Source organism: Tupaia chinensis, unplaced genomic scaffold, assembly GCF_000334495.1.
Source record: "Tupaia chinensis unplaced genomic scaffold, TupChi_1.0 Scaffold000133_1, whole genome shotgun sequence".
Lineage (NCBI taxonomy): Eukaryota > Metazoa > Chordata > Mammalia > Scandentia > Tupaiidae > Tupaia > Tupaia belangeri.
The window spans coordinates 1,662,659-1,671,106 of record NW_006159602.1 but is presented as its reverse complement, the minus strand read 5'-3'; positions in this window follow the sequence as shown (position 1 = coordinate 1,671,106).

Here is an 8,448-nt window from a genome sequence, read left to right as displayed (position 1 = left end):
ACCCCCCCCCAGGAGGTGATTTCTCACTTTCTATCTCTCTATCTCTCTGTCTTTCTGGCGAGTGCAAATGCCCTATACAAAAACCTCTCAAAAAAAAAAAAAAAAAAAGGAAGGAAGGAAATATGCATATGCAGGTGCATTTACCAAAGAGGAAGGAGTTCTTGTCCATGAGAGAGAAGGGGAGCATGTGAGTGAGGTTATTGCTGTAGCCAGCTTTGGAAAATGTAATCTGCCACAGGGGTTAAGATGAGACATGGCGTTGGAGAGCAGGAAGCACACCGACTCTAGGTCTTTGGTATATGGGAAAATAAAGAACCTTATTCTATTGGGAGAACTATGTGGGAGTAAACAGCTAAAAAGAGAGCCAGCTATCAGGTAATGAAAGGAAATGTAGGAAACCTTCCATTGCAGAGGGTGGGGGAAGTTGAGGTTATAGAGAGTAAGTGGGAACTCAAGAGAGGGAGAAGTTAGGTTGTTGATTTGGGACAAGAAAAAACAGAGTATTACAGTGAAGATAGCCCTGGAGAACAGATTAAAGGAGCAGGAGACTGACACATTGGGAGTTGATTAACAAGAAAGAACAGGGATGAAAGGCATGCATGGAGCTAGTTCTGAATCTCTTTTCAGAAAGTTGGCACTGGACACAAAAGAAGGGTATCTTGACTTCTTGAACTTGGGGTTTTAGGATACAAAGGTTGGAGAATATGGGAGCCCAAGGGTCTAGGTGTCTTGGCACATCAGCCTGGTCTTGCTGTGCCCTGGTGAGTGAGGTCTCTCCCAGTGGAGGGAAGCTTTTTAAGTCAGAACTATGCCTTTCTCACTTTATATCTAGCATCTACAGTACAGTGTATCCAGACATTTAATGATAGTTAATTAATTTAAAGAATTAATGAAAAAACATGGATTCAAACCCCAGTCTGCTAAAGCCTGCTTCCACTTACAACATGCCACTTTTCAATCTTCTGTTCCTGGGGCCTGTAGCCAGAGAGCTAAAGGGACATCTTCTCTTAGATTATGTGTGAAGAGCACAAAATGTTGATAAAACTTGACAGTTTTCCAAAGAGTTTAATCAACATAAACATTTGAATCAGATATTTCAGGTCAAATTACATTATCTCAATATAGTTATTAGATATCTACTCCATTCCATGCTGCCTAAGGCATATGGCTTTCCTTCAAAATGTTAAAAACAAAAAACAAAAAACCCAAAAACCAAAGAAATAATCCTCAGACCTTTAGGATGAATGCTACACTGCAGGATTGGTGACAATAAGCTTGATTAACAGCTGCTACCAATTAGACAGATATCTGTGAAAACGATAACTCTCTGAAAGCCAACCCCTGCACAGAAGACATGCCTAACAATTAAAGGCCATAGGAGCAGATTGGCATGGACTAGAAATACGTTTGTGAGATTTTATTTAGGAGAAAAGAGACTATTGGTTTGGTATCTTTTGACACTCCCATATCATTGCTTACAGTACAAATTAAAACCTTTTCTGAGTATATTCAATCTTCATCCACCTGTCAAAAATTAACTGTTGCAAAATAATATTTCCCCATCAATGCATACTTCAAGGATGCTCTGCTATAAGCAAACATAAATGTACTGAAAATATGAGACCAAAATCTCCCCCAAGTGATAATTCACATTTCAAAAAAGAATCCACTTTACAAAAGATATAAAAAGGCTTCCTTCTTTAAATAGTGAATTCTCCTTAGATATTTCAAATACTTTTTGATTTATAAAATTTTAAAAACTACAGCCATAAGATTTTTCAGGAGACATATCAATATGAAGAAAAAAATTACATGAATATTCTCATAAAACTATATTATTTTATCAACAACTTTACATTATTTATTGGATTCATTTAGTTGTTTTTACATCTCCCTTAGGGTACAAAATATTTTTTATTTGTTTAAAATATTTCAACTTTAGGATTCATAACTCTTAAAAATACCTCCTTTTCCACAGTAGCATCTGATCTTCTTGGTGTAGTTGTACGCTGGAAGATGTGATTGAATCCAAGAGATTAAAATACCAGTCTAGGAACCATAACAACTAGACCTGCTCACACCTTATTCAATACCTGATCAGTTAGTTTTGGCTACATATTTGGCTTCTCTGAATTCAATTTTCTCTTCTGGAGAAGAAATAACTATTTGCCAGTTACTTGCCTCATAGGGATGTCAAGCATAAAATCACAGGTTTTCATGGGCCATTACAGATAGTATCAGCAGCTTTGTTCTTTTTGGTTTCTGGAGGGAGAAATATAAAACCAGACAATGTGAGTGCTATAGTTTGGATGTCCACTCAAAATTTATGTGTTGGAACTTGGTTGTATTGTGTGTTAATCCCTTTATATTGCCTCAGGGTGTAGCCTTTGAGTGTGATAAATTCATTAGGGCAGGACCCCTATGTCTGAGCTCTGGTGTGTTCATAAGAGGGGAAGAAGACCAGAACAGGCAGGAACTTATGGACAGTCGTTCTGTTTAAGAACTTGCCCTCTGCCATTTTGTGCACTTCTGGACCTTCCACATGGCCAGAATTGTGAGTTAAGTAAATCTCTCTTTCCTTAAATACACCCAGTCTTAGATATTTCTGTGAGCAATGCAATAAGGGACTAAAACATTGGGGAAGTGTCTCATGACCTTGAACGGTGTTGACAAAAAAGACAGTCCTTTAAATTGACTATCTAAGGAAAGGAGAGGTGGTCATAACCTTCTAAGAGAACAATGTCATTATGATAATATTTTTTAAGCTCCTGCAAAATTATATAACCATACTGGTGTTTCATTTGTGATATTGAAGAACATTACCTTTCACTCAAGGATATTATATGACCTTTTGGATCGAAAGGGTAAGGTGACATATGGTTTTTGATAAATATTATGATTTCTGAGTCTGCATCAATATTCTCCAGTGTTTTAGTTCTCTGGCTACCACTGCAGATTTCAAATCTACCTTTAAAAATGTGCTGAATCTGATTTACGTTAAGCTCACAATGTGTCCTTGTATATAGCTGAATTGCCCTCTGTGAGATGGAAGACCAGTAGCTTAACCACAGTTCCTTTTAATACTTCCTTTAACAAGGCTTAGTAGCCAAGAGATCACATTTTAGTTTAAAAAGCTCGGAAAACTTCAGAAAAGTCAAGAATCAAAATATAGAAGATAAAAACCCATCAGACAGCAACAAATCATAATGCTGTTATAAGTTCTGTTTCCAATAAGAGGTGCTTTGTCCTTTGTCTCAGTCAGTGCTCAGGGATTTCTGAACTTTGCAAGAAGGTAGTCTGCCACACTCCAGCAGAGGGTGGATGTGAAACAACCTAAGTGCTCCTTACCTTGGTGGGAGAGTCAAGGGAATGCCTTATTATTGGTCAGCCCGTGATTGGTCCCACATGGCTGATATTCTTTCTGATCAGAAATCCAGGCTGCTCCTTGTGATTGGGATGAAAAGGGAACAAAAGAATGGACTAAACCTTCCCTTAGCTGAGCAAGTCCATACGCAGGCTGCCAAAGAACATTCACATAAGGTTCCAGCAACATAATACAACCAATGCAGAGAGACCTTTCTCGCTGGGGCCTCATTGTAGACTATCTAGATGTCTCAAGTAGCTGCACCGGACAGCCCCTCTGCATCAGACAGCACCCCACTTTGACCCTTTTCCTAATGCCTTGTCTGCCTTCTTGGTCCTTTGTCTACAAGCTTGGTCTTTGGCCTTGTGGCCAAGAAGTTTTTGGTTTTTTGTTTGTTTGTTTGTTTTTTTAAGAGGTTTTTGCTATAGGGCGCGTGTGCTCGCTAGAAAGACAGAGTGAGACAGAGAGACAGAAAGTGAGAAATCACCTCCCAGGGGGGGTAGCCATGACACAATTTTTTCTCCTCCATTCTCCTCTCGGGATCTTGGGCACACGTGCACACGGGCCTGACATGAGTTTAAGCCCCTGGGTCTGGGACTTGAACCACAGTCGACTGCTTGGGAGTCCAACGACATAGCCATTATACTAACTGCTGTTCCCTTCTTCCTTTGAAATTTCTTTATGCTCCTCTGTATAGCCTCTGGCATGGTTGGTCATTCTCTGCTATGTGATTGGACAGGGCCAAAAATAAAAAGCTTGGGGACTGAGGTTGTGATGGAAGAGAAAGAGTAGACTAAGGGAGAAATCAGATGTCTTGTATATAAAAGTTACTTATTTCCTAGCTTATATCCTGTACCTTCTTATGCTGAAAGCAAGCCTAGCTCTGCTCAGAGTTGAGTTTCAAAGCAAAACTTTCCATTCCAGTCCTTTATTATTGGGCTATGCAGGACCTAGAAAGAAGGAGAGGGGACAAATTTTTTATTAGTCCCAAAATGATAACTTATTTTGTATAGCACTTTATGAATTACTGAGTTCTTCTCTGAATAATGACAAATGTCGCTGAACTGAACTTGAAACTTCTTGCATACATTTCATCTTGTATTGCACTCTAAAAAAATCTCACAAAATAGACAGGCTTTCTTATAAATCTCCTTATAAACTCAGACAGGTTGTCATTTCCCTAGGATTGCACAGATAGAAAGTGGCAAGGCTGGAATAGGAGCTTAGACCTTTTAACTCTTTCCAGTGTTCTTTTCAATCATTGTGATTAATTATGTGCCCAGATATCTAGTGATGAGTTTTCCTCATTTTTAGAGACTAGCATGGAAGTCTTAGGTATCAAAAATCAGATTAGCATTTTTTTCCCTTCAATTCTCCCTCTTTTTTCAAATTCTTCTCCTCTAGATACTAAATTTGTGTTATTAAATATCTATTTCCCATCATTTCATTTTACTCATTTCACCTTTGTCCCTAGACCTTTACTTTTCCTTAATGGGCCTGTTGCCATGCCTCCAACCTGGTGCCGATTAGTGCCTTACACATGGTATCTCTCAAAAATAAATTTGACGATAAAAATTAATGGCTTTGGGGCCAGCAAATGGCATAGCAGTTATGTCGCTGGTCTCCCACATGGCCAGCAGCAGTTTGAGTCCTGGACCTGATGGCTTGACAATCAGGCAGAGTATATGTGTGTGTGTGCTCAAGATCCGGAGAGGACAACTGGACTGGTCTGGGAAGTATTTCATGATGGGTGAAGTCTTTTAACAAGCAAAATGAGAAATAGTGATTGACTGTTTTAAAAAATTATAATAATAATAATTATTGGGAAATGCATGGAAAAGACTTTGAATGATAAAGCGGGGCGATCGATGCCTCTGTATTGACTGACATGCATGGCATTCCCTTTTGAAAAAGCAATGGAAGTCAATGTAAAGTTATATGTAATCCAATGTAATATAAAGAAGATTATGATGATAAAAAAAAAAAAAAAGATCCGGAGAGGAGAATGGAGAAGGGATTGGGGCATGACCATCCTCCCTAAGGGGTAATTTTTCACTTTCCCTTTCGTTGTCACTCTCTCTCGCTCTCTGGTGAGCACATGCGTCCTAAGGCAAAATCCTCCAAAAAAAAAAGTTAATGGTTTTAAATTCTTATGGTTTCCTTGTGCCTATAACAGTGTCCCCTGAAGTGACATTCTTGGAGAACTGGTGGTAGTTCATGCTCAAGTTTCTAGGTGTTTCCTTGAATTTTATGTTTTAATGTTGATGAAAAAAAAAAAATCTTCCCAAAGTAACTTAAATATTTTGAATCATCTAAGTGACTATTTTATCACTGTCATAAAATATTGCTGTATATTACAGATGTCTTTATGATATTGGTGCTAAATTAGACCTCTTTAAATGTCATGAGTTAGAAGAAAATGAGCAGAAGTGGACTTAATTTGTAATAAAGAGTTTGATCCTTATGAAGCCCAAATGCTGTGTCAGCAAATCGTTTGAGGGAAGGTTTTCAGTACAGTAGCTTTAACAGAAAAATCTGGGAGAATTTAGTCACTACATGTCACATCACAGACCAGGCATGCCTAACTAAATTACAAACATGAACAACAATGACAACAAAACCAGAGCCTTTGTACTTTGTAATGTTTTTCTCATAGTGAGTGTTGTTTCAGCTTCAGTAAGACTTTTAACACAATAAGTATTTTATTTTATTTATCCATTCACTTATTTTTTAATTTGACGAGAGAGACACAGAAAAAGAGAGAGAAGATGGAAAGTGGGAAAGCAAGCCACTAGGTCTGGGACTCAAACTGTGGTCAGTCATGTGGGAGTGTCCAGCGCCTTAACCACTACACCACCTGCTGGTCCCCAAGTAGTTAATTTTGACTGTACTGGTCTTATACATTTCTTATGGAATCAATTGCTATGGGCTTATATTCACATAAAATCTATAAGCAAGAATAAGTTAGCCTAATTTTTCTTCTATTTCACATGTAAATTCTCTTATTTTTCAAAGTTGTTTCTTGTCTCCTCCTACTTGTGGGAAAATTATACTTCCCAGCTTTACTGACTTTGGGTTTTTGGCTATGTCATTTGATTTATCAAATAAAATGTTAGCAGAAGTGGTAGGTGCTACTCTCACATGGAAACTTTCAGAGTCACTGCATGTTGTGCCCTTTCCCTTTTTTCTTCCAGCATGAGTCCAACAATATTGCACAAAGGCATTACTCCCTCAGCCTGGATCTCAGAAAGAAGATTATGCAAAAATCAAAGAACTGAGAGTTTTAGTCAACCATGAAGGACACCTAACACAAGTTGGAAATGTGTGTGCGATATAAAGGTAAAATATATCCGTGTATATATATAGATTTGCATATATATGTATGTATGTGTATGCATATATGTAGATATGTGTGTTGTATACATGTGTGTGCATTTGTATGTGTATAGATGTGTGTATGTCTATGTATATCTATTTCATGATTTAAGTTAACACTGGGGACTGTTTTCCTTCATAAGGGGTTTGTAAATCACTTTAGAACTGGCCTGCAGAAAACATACATGTGTTTTAACTTCCGAAGTCTTTGGAGATCTGTTATAGACTCTCTCCAGTGTCATCTCCATTTACTCTATTTCTTTATTATCTTCATTGTTTTTAATCGTATCTTGTTCAGTTAAGCATTTTTACTGTTGTCCTTTTACTTATGGGAGGGACTTGGAAAATAGTAACAGTCTCATCAATTTTGTAACGATGACTAAGACAAGGAGAGCTTACCCAAGTCCCAGAGGAAGGCAAAAACTGGTTTTAGCTGTCACGTCCACATTCATGAGAGTTGCTGACAAATGATAACCATGGCGTGTGTGTTTTTCCACTTTCCCAACCCAACCTGGGCTCACACAGAGTGGCCAACAAGTCACACTGTCCTCTGACAAGTGCATCAACTTCTAAACAATGAAGAATTTAACTGTATTCAGTTTTACAAGCTCCTTGCAAAATGTGTTTGGGTGAACTCTGTCCTTGAGTTTCCATGAACTGCATAAATAGGAGGTTATGAGTTATCACATCTGCAGCCTGCTGCTGCATTTTCAAATTATCCCTTTCTTGGATAGCTCAGGGACTATGGTTAGGCAAATTAATCCTAGGAGAAGTTAAGCAATTGTAATCTTAGAGAAGAGATTCTATGCCCTCAAGGCCCTGGCAGCCACACACATCAAAATCTCTCATTTAATTTATATCAAGCATGGAATTAATAAGAGTCAGTGATAATAAAGTGTCACAGCAAAAAATGGAAAATAGATATCATAAAATATTTATGTAATAAAAAATAATCACTACTAATATAACCATGGCTTTTCCTTGATAGGACCTAGTAATAAAAGCACTTAAATCACTGTAAGAAGGGATTACTGTACTCTGTATGATGCATATAAAGACCCGAATAAGCACAGTCCACTTATCAAAAGCACAATATCCTGAAATAAATGATAGCTGCGAAAGAATAAAATGTGCTTCTGGATACTTCTCAATTTCTAATGGCGAATTCAACATCTAGTCAATGAATTATTCTTCTCAGAACATTTGCAAAATTTTATAATGAATGCATCAGGGAGAAAAAAAAAGAAATGTAATTGAGTGACATCTTTTAATCATATATGCAGTTTGGAGATGGGAAATATAAACAGGAAAGGCAACTCCAGGATTTCTTTTCTGTCACTCATGTTAAATGGCTGTCTGTGTCATTTAAGCCACTGAACAAACCCCAGCCTTTTTTCAATAAAGGTGAGCTGGTTTTATCTTGAATGGATGGGTTACAAATGATGCCATTGTATTTTCAGCTGTGACTTTCCTGTCTTTCTTTTGGTGTATTATGTAATTTCAATTATAAAAACACAAATCCCTGGAGGAGAAGCTGTACTAAAACCATTTCTAAGAGGAAGAAATGTAGTTAGAGAATGCAGAGTTTTAAGCCCATTTAATGGTGAGAGTTTGGAGAAGCTCATTTTGCATGTATGTTTTCCATTCTTTTGAGACATCACCCTTACTATAAATGTTAAGGAGAGAATTTGGCATTTCTGAGTCAGCAC